This window comes from Schistocerca serialis, chromosome 7, assembly GCF_023864345.2.
Source record: "Schistocerca serialis cubense isolate TAMUIC-IGC-003099 chromosome 7, iqSchSeri2.2, whole genome shotgun sequence".
Classification (NCBI taxonomy): Eukaryota; Metazoa; Arthropoda; class Insecta; order Orthoptera; family Acrididae; genus Schistocerca; species Schistocerca serialis.
In genome coordinates this window covers 408,792,076-408,808,104 of record NC_064644.1, presented here as the reverse complement: position 1 = coordinate 408,808,104, position 16,029 = coordinate 408,792,076, and the positions used below count along the sequence as shown (strand labels likewise).

At 38.5% G+C, this 16,029-nt stretch overlaps 1 protein-coding gene across 5 annotated transcripts in view; it reads right to left on the bottom strand.

The window, feature by feature from the left end:
* Positions 1 to 7,273: 7,273 nt before the first annotated feature.
* LOC126412360 (mediator of RNA polymerase II transcription subunit 25) overlaps positions 7,274 to 16,029 on the bottom strand; it is a 152,926-nt gene continuing 144,170 nt past the window's right edge. For all 5 annotated transcript variants that reach the window (XM_050081919.1, XM_050081920.1, XM_050081921.1 and 2 more), the window contains one exon: positions 7,274 to 7,571. The gene's annotated coding sequence lies outside the window, so the exon portion shown is untranslated. The remainder of the gene's footprint in view (positions 7,572 to 16,029) is intronic.

Below are 16,029 nucleotides of genomic sequence, written 5' to 3'. Positions count from 1 at the left end.
ACTAATATCATCGTCCAAGGTGCACAAAAAGAAGTGAAGAACCATTTGTCACACTTTTTGACTTGTAATTATGAATTTTGTAAATTGTTTCAGTTCAAAGAATTTTAACATTGGCAAAAACTATTTTAATTAATACTTATGAATAAACTGACACAAAGAACAAAAAAAATAAAATAAAATGTACCTTAAAATTACAACAAGTTTTTCTTCTGCACTGATACATCACTCATGGTTGTACTCCTTTTGTCTTGCCTTAACTTATCTCCTAATATAAGTCATAGAATCAGTATTGCCTCACGTGTTCCAACATTTCTACGGATTCAAACGAATCTTCCCCGAGGTCGGCTTCTATCAAAGAAGTCTGAGGGTATTTCGCCTGTCTCATATATCTTGCTCACCAGATGGTAGAGTTTTGTCAGGGCTGGCTCTCCCAAGGCTATCAGTAGTTCTAACAGAATGTTGTCTACTCCCGGGGGCTTGTTTCGACTCAGGTCTTTCAGTGCTCTGTCAAACTGGTCACGCTGTATCATATATCCCATTTCATCTTCATCTACGTCCTCTTCCATTTCCATAATATTGCACTCCAGTACATCACCCTTGTATAAATCCTCTATTTACTCCTTCCACCTTTCTGCTTTCCCTTCTTTGCTTAGAATTGGTTTTCCATCCAAATTCTTGATATTCATACAAGTGGTTCTCTTTTCTCCAAAGGTCTCTCTAATTTTCCTGAAGGCAATATCTTTCTAACCCCTAGTGATATATGCCTAAGTTCCTTACATTTGTCCGCTAGGCATTCCTGCTTAGCCATTTTGCACTTCCTGTTGATCTCATATTTGAGACGTTTCTATTCCTTTTCGCCTGCTTCATTTACTGCATTTTTATATTTTCTCCTTTCATCAATTACATTCAATATCTCTTCTGTTACCCAAGGATTTCTAGTAGCCCTCATCTTTTTACCTACTTGATCCTCTGCTGCCTTCCCTATTTCATCTCTCAAAGCTACCCATTCTTCATCGACTGCATTTCTTTCCCCCGTTCTTGTCAATCGTTTGCTAATGCTCTCACTGAAACTCTCTATAACCTCTGGTTCTTTTAGTTTATCCAGGTACCATCTCCTTAAATTCTTACCTTTTTGCAGTTTGTTCAGTTTTAGTCTACAGTGCATAACCAATAAACTGTAGCCAGAGTCCACATCTGCCCCTGGAAATTTCTTACGATTTAAAACCTGGTTCTTAAACCTCTGTCTTACCACTATCTATCTGAATCCTAGCAGTGTCTCTAGGCCTCTTCCACATATACAAATCTTCTTTCACGATTCTTAAACCACGTGTTAGCTATGATTAAGTTATACCCTCTGCCAAATTCTACCAGGGGACTTCCTCTTTCATTCCTTACCCTCAGTCCATATTCACCTACTACTTCTCCTTCTCTTCCTTTTCCTGCTATCAAATTCCAGTCTCCCATGACTTAAATTTTTGTCTCCTCTCACTAACTGAATCACTTCTTTTATCTCATCATACATTTCTTCAATCACTTCGTCATCTGTGGTGCTAGTTGGCACATAAACGTTTACTCCAGTGGTAGGCATGGGCTTCATGTCTATCTTGGCTACAATATTGCATTTGCCTTGCTGTTCATAGTAGCTTACCCGCACTACTATTTTTTTATTCATTCTTAAGCCTACTCCTGTGTTACCCCTATTTGATTTTGTATTCATAACCCTGTATTCACCTGAACAGAAGTCTTGTTCCTCCTGCCACCGAACTTCACATATTCCCATTTCCCTATTAAAATTTTCTAACCTAACTGCCCGATTAAGGGATCTGACATTACATGCTCCGATTCATAAACAGCAGTTTTCTTTCTCCTGATAACAATGTCCTCCTGAGCAGTCCCCATCCAGAGATCCAAATGGCGGACTATTTTACCTCTGGAATGTTTTACCCAAGAGGACGCCATCATGATTTAACCATATAGTACAGCTGCATGCCCTCAGGAAAAATTACAGCTGTAGTTTCCCCTTGCTTTCAGCCATTCACAGTACCAGCACAGCAAGGCCATCGTCGTTAATGTTACAAGGCCACATCAGTCAACCATCCAAACTGTTGCTCTTGCAACTACTGGAAATGCTGTTGTCCCTCTTCAGGAACCACACGTTTGTCTGGCCTCTCAACAGATAGTCCTCCGCTGTGGATGCACATAGAGTATGGCTATTTGTACCACTGACGCATGCAAGTCTCCACACCAAGGGCAAGGTCCATGGTTCATGGGTGGTGAGACTTCATATACTTGGAGAAATACAAGTTAAGTAAATTTTCTGTTTACTGTGTTATCTTGTTCATTAATCATTTCTGTTCTTGTTGTGTAGGTACATGGTGAAAGACCCCAGAATATGGTAAGGTTAAAATTTATTAAAAAATGAAACAGCAATAACGACAGAATCAAAGACCGACTATAAGCGTCAGCAAAGACATTAGTTATGAATGCACAGTAAAGCGTAGAAAAATGACCATAAAACATCATTCACTTTTTGGTACATGATTTTGTTTCACTCTCTCATAGGTAGAAGTTTGGTTAAGATGTATTGCTTGGAGTACAAAGAGCTACAAGTCTTTCGTATCATATGTGTTTCTGAATAAGAGAAGACCTAATAACAGTATTAAATATTTTTATTAAAGTGAAATAGAATCAAGTTAAGATTATTGAGAGGCACTGGTGTTCCCTGGAGTTGGCTGCCTGCATCTACAATTGAAATGGAGTAAAAGAAGTCCACGGTCATATTTTTGTAAAATTGACAAAAGGAGAAGCTTTCAGAAGATGACAAATAGAATTAAAATATATGCAGTGACGGACACAGAAAAAGAAACGACGCAAGGTAAAGTGAATGAACAATAGCACAATTTCGTACATGTAGAACATTTCATAATAATACAGTGCACCAATATTCTCTTTTCATTGCAAGCAAAAGGACAATTACCAATCAATTCATTTAATTTTTCCTTTTAATTTTATATATATATATATAAATAAATAAAAAAATTATATATATATATATATATATATAATAGAGGGAAACATTCCACGTGGGAAAAATATATCTAAAAAGAAAGATGATGAAACTTACCAAACAAAAGCGCTGGCAGGTCGATAGACACACAAACAAACACAAACATACACACAAAATTCTAGCTTTCGCAACCAATGGTTGCCTCGTCAGGAAAGAGGGAAGGAGAAGGAAAGACAAAAGGATATGGGTTTTAAGGGAGAGGGTAAGGAGTCATTCCAATCCCGGGAGCGGAAAGACTTACCTTAGGGGGAAAAAAGGACAGGTATACACTTGCACACACACACATATCCATCCACACATACACAGACACAAGCAGACATTTGTAAAGGCCTTTACAAATGTCTGCTTGTGTCTGTGTATGTGTGGATGGATATGTGTGTGTGTGCGAGTGTATACCTGTCCTTTTTTCCCCCTAAGGTAAGTCTTTCCGCTCCCGGGATTGGAATGACTCCTTACCCTCTCCCTTAAAACCCATATCCTTTTGTCTTTCCTTCTCCTTCCCTCTTTCCTGACGAGGCAACCATTGGTTGCGAAAGCTAGAATTTTGTGTGTATGTTTGTGTTTGTTTGTGTGTCTATCGACCTGCCAGCGCTTTTGTTTGGTAAGTTTCATCATCTTTCTTTTTAGATATATATATATATATATATATATATATATATATATACATATATATATATATATATATATATATATATATATATATATATATATATATATATATATATATAATTTTTTTATTTATTTATTTTTTTTTTATTTTTTTTTATGCAACTGGTGATCTAATTGCCACGACTTCAGGACATCGGTTGTAAGTAGGGTTTGTTAACTATTGTTAACTATTGTTATAGTAAGAAATTTCTATGACTTGGTTATTAGTCATAAAAACTAATTGTCTGTTTTTTTTGTTTTCATGAATCACAATGAGGAGCAAGTAAAGCAAAAGAGCAAAAATTGAGGAGAAACTTTGGAAAGAAAAAAGAGTAGGTCCCAGGTTACATAAAATTTTCCATAGTAAGCTGTTTTGTTCAGTGCACCTAATGTAGGACGGCTCCGCAAGTTGCTTGCATGGTTACACTTAGTAGCACCTCTTTTGATATAGATAGAAACATTTTCCTCTTTATTCCCTTCCTTGAATTTTACTGTGGAAAATTTACAGGAATTTTTCGTGTGACATGCGTTGTCAGTAAAACATAAAGAATTGCGACACAATAGTTTGTGTACCATAATAAGACATAAAACAGGCTTTGACATCGCGTAAATTACAATTATCAAGTGTAATAATTAGCATGTGAAATTTTAGCATTTTTGTGAAGTTTTTATTTTTGCATATTCAAACAACAAGGCAGAAAAATATATGTCCATTGTTGATAGCAATAGCGAAAACGCAATCAGCCAAGAACTGCGCGATCGAACAATTGAAGTTCAGGCACTATGCATGCCTACTGCAGAAAGTTTTAAGTAGGTTAGAGAGGAGTCTCGCAGTTGTGATAAGTGATAGCGACACTCCACAGCATAATAACCTTGATGACACAATGTTTACAATTGACGAAACAATTTTACGCATTTCCCAAACTAATATACTGCTCATGAATGAAACATTGGGGAGCGATACAAATATGAATCTTGACAACACGTTACACCACCACTTGTTCACAACACAAACTTAACTTGGAAGGTACAGCTGACAGCAATCACAGTAGTACAACTGACACACTGCTATGACAGTTATTATCTAACATAAACACAAAATTAGATAATATGAACAGCAGTTTCATTGATATGAAACAAAATATGAATACCAAAATTGATAATTTGACACAGAATCTGAAAACCATCACACAAGATCTAAATACAATGAAACATGAACAAAAACAAGTATTCAAGGATTTACAAGATACGGTCGCACAGAAGTTCTATGACTTAGCCAAAAGCTTTCGCACTGAAATTGAAGAGAAGTTTAATGATATGAAAAAACAAGTCAAGCATGAAGTACTTTCTGAAGTTAACAGTAACATTGTGGAGTTAAAACAGAAGGTAGATTTTTTTAACGACCATCATGATCTAATAGAGCAACAGATAAAGAAAATCAAAGACGCAAACACAAACATTGAAGCCACACAGAACCAGCTGTGTTCGGCAGTAAAACAGGTAACCACTGCCATTAACAAAAATGGTAGATGTTAATAAAAATACAAAGTACGTGGTATACATTCCCTTGGTTGGCAGTGGCAGCACAATGAAATTTGCTATCTGATTACCACGTCCTCTCCCATATTTACCTCAGTTCTCAGTCAAGCTAGTATCACTGTTCCCCCTCCAGACCTGCCATAGTGCTGTGCTTGAGCAATTGTGAAACACAGGCTGCAATATGTTTTAAGATGCAGGTCATCTGAACAACACCAACTGATACATAAATAAAACATCACAATCACAATTCAATCCCGTTCTCAAACATTTGCTTCTCCTGCAAGTTAGTGACATCTGTCAGTACTATCTTCATGAAGGGTCTTTCCGCTGTAATTTATTCTCACATTAACAATTAGAGTCTGTTTAATATTATTTATTTCATTTTTAGATGTTTAATTTTGGATTAATTTTCTTTCTTGCTTCATCTGAATGTCACCATCTTGTTCTAATGCTGATTAGAAAGAGGTAACATTTTTACTCGATATTCTAATATGTGAACAGTGACTGAATTTCTCATTTGCAACCAATATGGTAAATCATTACAGCCTCTCATAAACAAATTAAATATTGAATTGCGTTCAGTATCAAGTAATGGTTTTTAAGGACAACATTTTTGCCTTTCATTAATAAGTTTACTTAAAAAGCACCATAAATGTTTCTATACACAAATGTATGAGAACTTTTATTGCAAACCTGTTCAAATACAACAAGAGTTCAAGAGGATGCCAGAATTTAATGCTGTGTTCTGCTATGTTTACCAAAATTGTCAAATTTTAAGCATAGCAATAGAGTGTAGTGGTGGTTAGTTTATAGTGTCTCATGTATCCCTTGCATTAGTGCCACACAAGTCAAATGTCACTTGATTGTTTAAGCACCATTGATACTGTATGGAGCGTTTCAGCATACTGGGAAATCTCAAGCATGTTCGAGTGCAAGTATAATTTGCCTGACCCACCGTTCCATATTTTCCAAAATAAATCTGCATGTGACCTCAATAGCCAGACTTCTTCTGTAAATGTAGAATGGCACTTACATCAATCTACTAACGTAAAAGCGTTGACTACAGTTGCAATAATTTAATCTGTAAATATAAGACAACCCTATATTTTTTGACTGATTATTCAACCATAATTTAATTATAATCAAGTAAATACAGTAGTATCATCCATTCTGTCCATATGGCATTTCCCTTTCTTTCATTTTCTTCTGTATTTGTTTCGATTTTAATAACATTTCATTCTTTTCATATCTCATGATTACCTAGCATTTCCAAACTGGAACATCTTTCATTTTTCTTAGAAATCTCAGGTTTCCTGTCTGGATATTGTTCATGCCCTCTGTAATGTGAACTGCATCCCTATCTTGTAAGTTATAACCTGTACTTCTATTATTTTATGTATTTTTTCTTGTATCTTTCTTCACATTGTATAAATGTACCTTCCAACAATACACATTGTATTGTTAGGCTAAATACTTTTCAAGCTTTATGTGTAATGGTTAACATGACTACATTTACTCTCACATACATCAACATTTCTGAGCCCTCTTTTGAAAATCCATTATGTGTCAAAATTATGACTCTTAGTTTTGTTACAGTATTTTTCACATCAGAGAGACAGAAAGACAGAACTGTTAACATTGGGAGAGATGATATCATTATGTCATGAAAAGTAAACTAAAATGAAGAGTCAAAAACAACATGAAATGTATTCACAGTTGCAAATGTGAACAACCAACATATTTACAATGGAATGACGACAACAAAAATTTGTGCCGGGCTGGGACTCAAACCCGGGCTGTCTTGCTTTGCACGAGTGGTGGCCTTAACCGCTTTGCTACCTATGCACAACCCATGGCCGGACCCAAACTTCCATATGTCATGGTTCCTGCATCCTGTATGTCCAAAGGAACAACACTGCATCATTCTTCTTAATGACACAGGCACTGCAATATGGTTTCACAAATCACACTGTAATTTGAAAATGGATAACAAAACAGATTTGAAGAAAAAGCAAAGGATATGTAAAAAAATTACTTTATTTTCTCCATCGCTCGAAGTTCTGACACATTGTTTAAAAAGTATGTTAATGCTTAGGGATTATTTCATTCAGCAAAGTATGCAGAATGCTGAATATTGAAAATATGATTCTTCAGACGCACTGAACTCTTTGCCTGAACTCTCAACGGATCTTGGAACTGGGCAAAGCAGTGAAGTTGCTCACAATGAACAAGCAACATTTTGCCACTTGTGAAATACATGATGATACAGTATTCACTGGAACGCTTCAAACACATGTTGCCAGGAACTCCTGTTATTCTGTAACAGAAATTCAAGATACTATTTGTTTTTTAAACAAACACATATAAAAAAGCACAAAAAGTAGTAATCCTGGTGCATGAGATGTATGACACAAGTATCCTTAATATTTGTTTAGTTGTGTATTTTCTCTACAGGGCCTGTCCAAGGTTGATGTCACTAATTTAAGCACTAACAGTTGTTATGTACTTTGACATCTGGACAGTTATCATAACAACATGATATTCATTAGTCAAGACACTAAAACTAATCAAGATGACTTTCATTACTAACACATAATATGATTTATTTGCAACTCCAAAAAGCACTCATAGCAATACCCTGACTTCGACATGAGATAAAAATGATTACTTTCTAGATGTCTTAAGTTTATTTAACAATGTCGATTGATATTGTAAAAGAGCTGCACGTATAGAGCACATGAACTTCTTCATATGCTAATTTCAAACCATACTGCATATTGCAAATTTCTATGACCTATCCTGATTGTGTGTATCACAGTATTCTTCTAGATAAATTGGCGTTTTATGGGGTTGATGGTACAGCCAACCAATGGATAATGTCATATCCAACCAAAAGAATACAGAAGGTTGTTCTTAGTAATTGAACCAAGGTAGTCCTTGAACATAATTATGACTGAGGAAATATCACTTATGGGGTTCCTCAATCCTAGTCCAATATTGTTCCTCATGTATGTAAACAATCTCCCATCTAATATGAGGGTCGTCCACAAAGTAAGTTCCGTTTCTATTTATATCTGCGGCAGCACTACAATTGCAGTTCCGAGCATGCACAGCAGTTACTCTGACTCAAGGAGAAGACATGTACGCCATTTTCAGGTCGCTGCTGCCGACGTGTGCTTTTTAGTGCTTCTTTATAATGTCAGCCGTAATTTAAAATGCCGCCGCATGTGAAATCAGATCTCTGATTTGTTTTCTAAATGCAAAGAAAGTCAAACCAAAAGAAATTCATCGGCAAATCTGCGGCATTTACGGACAAAATGCCATGAGTGATTCAATGGTTAGAAGATGGGTCAGATTGTTCAATGAAGGACGTGATTAAGTGCACAATGAACAACGAAGTAGATGACCATCTGTGGTTACTTGATGAACAGGTTCACACAATTGAAGAGAAGATTAAGCACAACAGTAAGTTTACACTTAGTGCCCTTGCTATGGAAGTTCCGCAAATCTCACAATTACTAATTCATGAAATTGTTACTGAAAAACTGAAATTTCAAAAAAATTTGCTCACATTTGGTACACAAAATTCTTACTGAACAACACAAAAAACAATGGATGGGCAGTGCACTTCAGTTTTTGACACGCTACAATGAAGAAAGTGATGGCTTTCTTTCTCGGATAGTCATGGGGGATGAAACCTGGGTATCGTACGACACCCCTGAAACAAAACGGCACTTAATGGAATGGAGGCACACTACATCCCCCACGAAGGTTAAGGCTAAGCAAATCTTGACACCTCGGAAAGTCATGTGCACAGTTTTTCACGACAGAAAAGGCATTTTGCTGCCTGATTTCTTACCACAAGGCCAAACAATCAATGCACATGGTTACTGAGAGACCATTAAGAAATTGCGCCCCGCAATACAGAACAAGCGCCGAGGATTAGTCAAAAGATGTTTTTTTTTCCACGATAATGCCCGAACTCACACGGCAAATGTAACCAAACAACTCTTACGGGAATTTCACTGGAACGCATCTGATCATCCTCCATACAGCCCAGACCTCGCTCCTAGCAACTTTCAACTCTTCTTACACCTAAAATCTGTCCTTGGTGCTCAACACTTCAACAATGACAACGAGCTGAAAGAACATGTTACCACATGGTTGAATACACAGGCAGCAACCTTCTATGAAGAAGGCATACAAAAACTTGTGCCACACTATGACAAGTGCCTAAAAAATTTCGGAAGCTATGTACAAAAGTAGTTTAACAGTTGTAGATTTTTGTACAATTAATAGTTTTACTGTATCTGTACATGTTTGTTTTATACAACCAAATGGAACTTACTTTGTGGACATACCTCGTATACAACAAGCAGATTACTTCTTTTTACAGAAGAAACTAGTATTGTAATCAGTCCTTACATACATACAGAAACAGAAGAAATGGTAATTAATATTCTGGAAAGTATCATTGACATGTTTTCAGCAAATGATTTCACCTTCAATTTTAAAAAGACACAACATACTCCGTTCTGCACATCTAAGAGTGATATACACATATTAAAAAAGTTTTCCATCAACCCGGTTCCCAGAACTCCTGATGACATACGCTGACTGTTCTGAGATGTCATAAACCTACCCAAAGATGTAAACAATCATGCATGAGCAGCACCTATTAGACGGAAGGGGTCCAACACCCAATCAGTTTCAGTCATTCCACCAGGAAGGAGGTAAACGGCTCATGTCATCTGTAGTTCAACCATGCGTCTCAGAGTGAACCAAAGTGATGTTGTTCGGACATGGAGAAGATCCAGAGAGACTGGAACTGTCAGTGACATGCTTTGCTCAGGCCGCCCAAGGGCTACTACTGCAGTGGATGACTGCTACCTACGGATTATGGCTCAGAGGAAACCTGACAGCAATGCTACCATGTTGCATAATGCTTTTCGTGTAGCCAGATGATGCTGTTTTACAACTCAAACTGTGTGTAAATAGGCTGCATGATGCGCAACTTCACTCCCGACGTCCATGGTGAGGTCCATTTTTGCAACCATGACACAATGCAGCGCAGTACAGATGGGCCTAATAACATGCTGAATGGACTGTTCAGGATTGGCATCACGTTCTCTTCACCAATGAGTTTCATTTATGCCTTCTACCAGACAGTCATCGGAGATGTGTTTGGAGGCAACCCGGTCAGGCTGAACACCTTAGACACACTGTCCAGTGAGTGCAGCAAGATGGAGGTTCCCTGCTGTTTTGGGGTGGCATTATGTGGGGCCGATGTACGTCGCTGGTGGTCATGGAAGGCTCCGTAACGGCTGTATGATACGTGAATGCCATCCTCCAACCAATAGCGCAACCATATTGGCAGCATATTAGCGGGGCATTCGTCTTCTTGGAAGAAAATTCACACTCCCACCATCCACATCTTGTGAATGAATTCCTTCAGGATAACGACATCGCCCGACAAGAGTGACCAGCATGTTCTTCAGACATGAACCCTATCGAACATGCCTGGGATAGATTGAAAAGGGCTGTTTATGGATGATGTGATCCACCAACCTCTCTGAGGGATCTATGCTGAATCACTGTCGAGGAGTGGAGACCAGCAGTGCCTTGATGAACTTGTGGATAGCATGCCACAACAAATACAGACATGCATCAATGCAAGAGGACGTGCTACTAGGTATTAGGGGTACTGGTGTGTACAGCAGTTTGGACCACCACCTCTGAAGGTCTTGCTGTATGTTGGTACAACATGCAATGTGTGGTTTTCATGAGCAATAAAAAGGGCAGAAATGATGTTTATGTTGATCTCTATTCCAGTTTTCTGTACGGGTTCCGGAACTCTCAAAACTGAGGTGATGCAAAACTTTTTTTCATGTGTGTATGAATGGTAAGTGTACCGTTTCTCAGTTAGTTTTTGATTACTTTAGTCAGAATATTTTTCATGATTTTATATTGTTTCTAAACAGTAGGAAATGGATAGGAACTGTGCTTGTTGCTTGCAGGCACAATGTGAGTTGGCTGGTGTCTGGAAATAGCTGGAAGGCATGTTGGCCATGGTAGATATGCTTGAGACTGCACCTAAAGCTGCTTATTGCTGAGCCGCGACACCTCTGATGCCACTGGAAATCTTGTTGTCACTGTGTCTTTCATCATGCAACAACAGACTGTTTTGTCCTCATTCGAGGAGGAGGGGCAGATAACTGTGTGTTCACATATCTATGGGTAAAATGTGATTGATGGAATTGGTCCCACAGCTGCCCTCTTACATCTTATCAACAAATATGTGACACTCTCCTGTGTCGATGCCACATGTGAGCTAGTATGGGATGCCTTGTCCAATGGACTAGGGATCAATTTTCTTTCCAAGCCCAGACAAGCACAGAGGGTAGATATGTTGGTCACTGGAAGCTGCTGCAGTGTTAAGTGTGTAACTGAGTTCTTCAGGGAAACAGTGAGCAGATCAGGAAAGGCCAGTGTGAACTTGGTATGCTTTACCACAAGTCTTGCATGAGACATGGAGGAGGCTCTGCTGGCAGCTAATGAACACTGATTGCAGACAGTAGCTAATGTTGGCACAGATGACTCTTTACTGTTTAGTTTAGACAGCCAGCTGAATTGGTGAAGATAGCTAACTTGGTCGCAGGGATGAAGCATTCTCACTATTTGCAGCAACACACCTAGAATTTATTGCAGTTGTTTGGTTGTAGAAGGGTGCAAGGTTTAAAGTAGAGGTACAGATGCTTCTAAGTCTATCTCAGATTTGAATTATCTACATCACTGGAGAAAGAATGCCCACATTACACTTGGAGGTGATCCTTCATCGTTACAGATCAGAAGGAGAAATTATTAATGTGGTTTTAGTAAACAGCAGGAGTGTCCATATTGCGGCCTCATTTATCAAATGTAATAATGCCCACACAGTATTAGAAACATAAAGTTGGTTGACTTGTGAAGTTAATAGAAGAGAAATCTTAAATTCAGATTGTAATGTATATAACAAGGATAGGCTAGACACAAATATTTAGAACATATTTATTGCTGGAAAAAAACTCAATGATGTCTAGTGAATTTATTACAAAATCTGAATGTGAAATGATTGGAGTGAAGGTAAGCATCAAAAGTGAGTCAAACATAGAAATCGCTGCTTTTATAGAGCACCTATTTAATCAGAAATAATGGCAGAACTCTCCAAAGAAAACTTGTATTATAGCATCAAAAAATAAAGGTCTGCAACACATTTTAAGAAAGGTAGGGAATCATTACTGCTTAGAAAGGGTGACAGGAAATGAATTGCAGAGTATCTGAGTAGTAACCATCAAGTATTCAGCTCTGAGAGCATAGATGTGGAGCACAAATGGATAAAACTCAAAAACATTGTACAATATGCCTTAAACAAGTATGTGTGGAGTAGTGTTGTGAAGGATGGGAAAGATGTGCTGCAGTTCAATAGGCATATTGAAAGGTGCTACGAAAGCAAACAGGATTTTGGCATAGATGCAGGCAAAATCATGGCCTAGTTTAAAAACATAAGTTGAACAAAGAAAAACTGAGCATAAGGAGAACACTGTGGGAAGTATCCACTGAATTCGAAAGTAAATTTTGCCTACCAATCTGACTGTAAGTACCAAAAAGTTTTGCAATGTTCAGTCAGTAAGTGAATTAAATCATCTACGTAATTGCACCAGTGATCATACTGTCACTGAAATGCAAGATAACATGATGAGGCCAAAAATATTTCATTCACTTCGCTCAAATTGTTTCATTACAGAAAAGTGCAATAGGATTCCTCCTTTCAATCACAGCACAAACACCAAAATGACAGATATTACAACAAGAGATCACAGAATAGAAAATCAACTTCACTTATTCAACAGTGGAAAGGTGCCTGGAACAGAAGAGTTAGCTGTGAGATTCTACAGAGATTATGTGAAAGCTTATTCCCCTTCTAGGAACAGTTTATCATAGGTCACTGGGATAACAAAGAGCACCATGCAAATAGAAAAAATATGCAAGTCATTCCAGGTTTTTAAAACAGCCATCAAACAGATGCATGTATTTAATAGGCCTATCTCATTGGCATCAATCTGTTGTAGAATTATGGAATATGTCGTATGGCTATATAAAACGTTTTTGGAGAATGAAAATCTCCTCTGCATAAATAAACATGGAATTTTCAAAAAGAGATTTTGCAAAGCGCAGACTTCTCAGTTCCTCCACGAGGTTTAGAGCACCATAGACAATGCGTCCCAGGTTGATGTTCAGCTCCTTGATTCTCAGAAGGCATTCAGTACAATTTCACACTTGAGACATGGAGTAAACGAAATTTGAGCTTGCTGAATGCCAGACGTGATTTCTAATTGTATTCTGTACCGTGCACACAGAACATGAGAAGCTGTTACACTAGACAAAATTGACAGATGGAAGAGTGATTTCATGATCTGTAACTTTTTATATTTCACGCAAACAATCTAGTATACAGGGTGTTACAAAAAGGTACGGCCAAACTTTCAGGAAACATTCCTCACACACAAATAAAGAAAATATGTTATGTGGACATGTGTCCGGAAACGCTTAATTTCCGTGTTAGAGCTCATTTTAGTTTCGTCAGTATGTACTGTACTTCCTCGATTCACTGCCAGCTGGCCCAATTGAAGGAAGGTAACGTTGACTTCGGTGCTTGTGTTGACATGTGACTCATTGCTCTACAGTACTAGCATCAAGCACATCAGTACGTAGCATCAACAGGTTAGTGTTCATCACAAACGTGGTTTTGCAGTCAGTGCAATGTTTACAAATGCAGAGTTGGCAGATGCCCATTTGATGTATGGATTAGCACGGGGCAATAGCGCCGTGGCGCCGTACGTTTGTATCGAGACAGATTTCCAGAACGAAGGTGTCACGACAGGAAGACGTTCGAAGCAATTGATTGGCGTCTTAGGGAGCACGGACCATTCCAGCCCATGACTCGCTACTGGGGAAGACCTAGAACGATGAGGACACCTGCAATGGATGAGGCAATTCTTCGTGCAGTTGACAATAACCCTAATGTCAGCATCAGAGAAGTTGCTGCTGTACAAGGTAACGTTGACCATGTCACTGTATGGAGAGTGCTACGGGAGAACCAGTTGTTTCCGTACGATGTACAGAGTGTGCAGGCACTATCAGCAGCTGATTGGCCTCCACGGGTACACTTCTGCGAATGGTTCATCCAACAATATGTCAATCCTCATTTCAGTGCAAATGTTCTCTTTACGGATGAGGCTTCATTCCAACGTGATCAAATTGTAAATTTTCACAATCAACATGTGTGGGCTGATGAGAATCCGCACGCAATTGTGCAATCACGTAATCAACACAGATTTTCTGTGAACGTTTGGGCAGGCATTGTTGGTGGTGTCGTGATTGGGACCCATGGTCTTCCACCTACGCTCAATGGAGCACATTATCATGATTTCATACAGGATACTCTACCTGTACTGCTAGAACATGTGCCTTTACAAGTACGACACAACATGTGGTTCATGCACGATGGAGCTCCTGCACATTTCAGTCGGAGTGTTCGTACGCTTCTCAACAACAGATTCGGTGACCAATGGATTGGTAGAGTCGACTAATTCCATGGCCTCCACGCTCTCCTGACCTCAACCCTCTTGACTTTCATTTAGGGGGCATTTGAAAGCTCTTGTCTACGCAACCCCGGTACCAAACGTAGAGACTCTTCATGCTCGTATTGTGGACGGCTGTGATACAATACGCCATTCTCCAGGGCTGCATCAGCGCATCAGGGATTCCGTGCAACGGAGGGTGGATGCATGTATCCTCGCTAACGGAGGACATTTTGAACATTTCCTGTAACAAAGTGTTTGAAGTCATGCTGGTATGTTCTGTTGCTGTGTGTTTCCATTCCATGATTAATGTGATTTGAAGAGAAGTAATAAAATGAGCTCTAACATGGAAAGTAAGCGTTTCCGGACACATGTCCACATAACATGTTTTCTTTCTTTGTGTGTGAGGAATGTTTCCTGAAAGTTTGGCCGTACCTTTTTGTAACACCCTGTATAACACTGCAAGCTCCATTATACTTTTTGCTGCCAATGCAGTTGTGTTGCTACACCAGAAGACTGCAGGACCTGCAGAGGATCGCTGATTGATGCAGGCACTTGAAGTTGATGCTCAATGAAAATTAGTGTATCGTACTCTGCATAAAGAGGCAAAGAGATTCATTACTGATTGATTAGAATAGAGGTGATAAAATCACTGAAAGCAGTTAAAACGACAAAGTACCTATAAGAAATAGTTCAGAGCAACTTAAAGTGGAATGGTAACAAAAACCAATTGTAGGAAAAAGCAGCTCAACAAACTCCAGCGGCAGATGCTACAAGAGAGATACTGTGCATCACTGGTAGGTTTAGTATTAAAACTCAAGAGTGTACATTGCAAGACGATATGTGAAGCATATTACTTCCACTCACTTATATCTTGCGAAATCAGCACAATGAGCAAATCAGAGAAATTGGAATTCATTCAGAAGTTTTTTGAAACATTTTTCCCCATGCACGATTTCCAAATGGAACAGAGAAGAGGGGAAAATGATAGCGCTCCAGCAGAACCTCATGCCACACACTGTAAAGTGGTGTGCAAGGGATAACTGCTTATAATTACTACGATGTGAGAATTCAAAGTATAAGCCAGACACAGAATTTGAATCTGGATCTACTGCTTTCTCTTTGTGTTCTATCTTTACCTATTAGGAACACTTC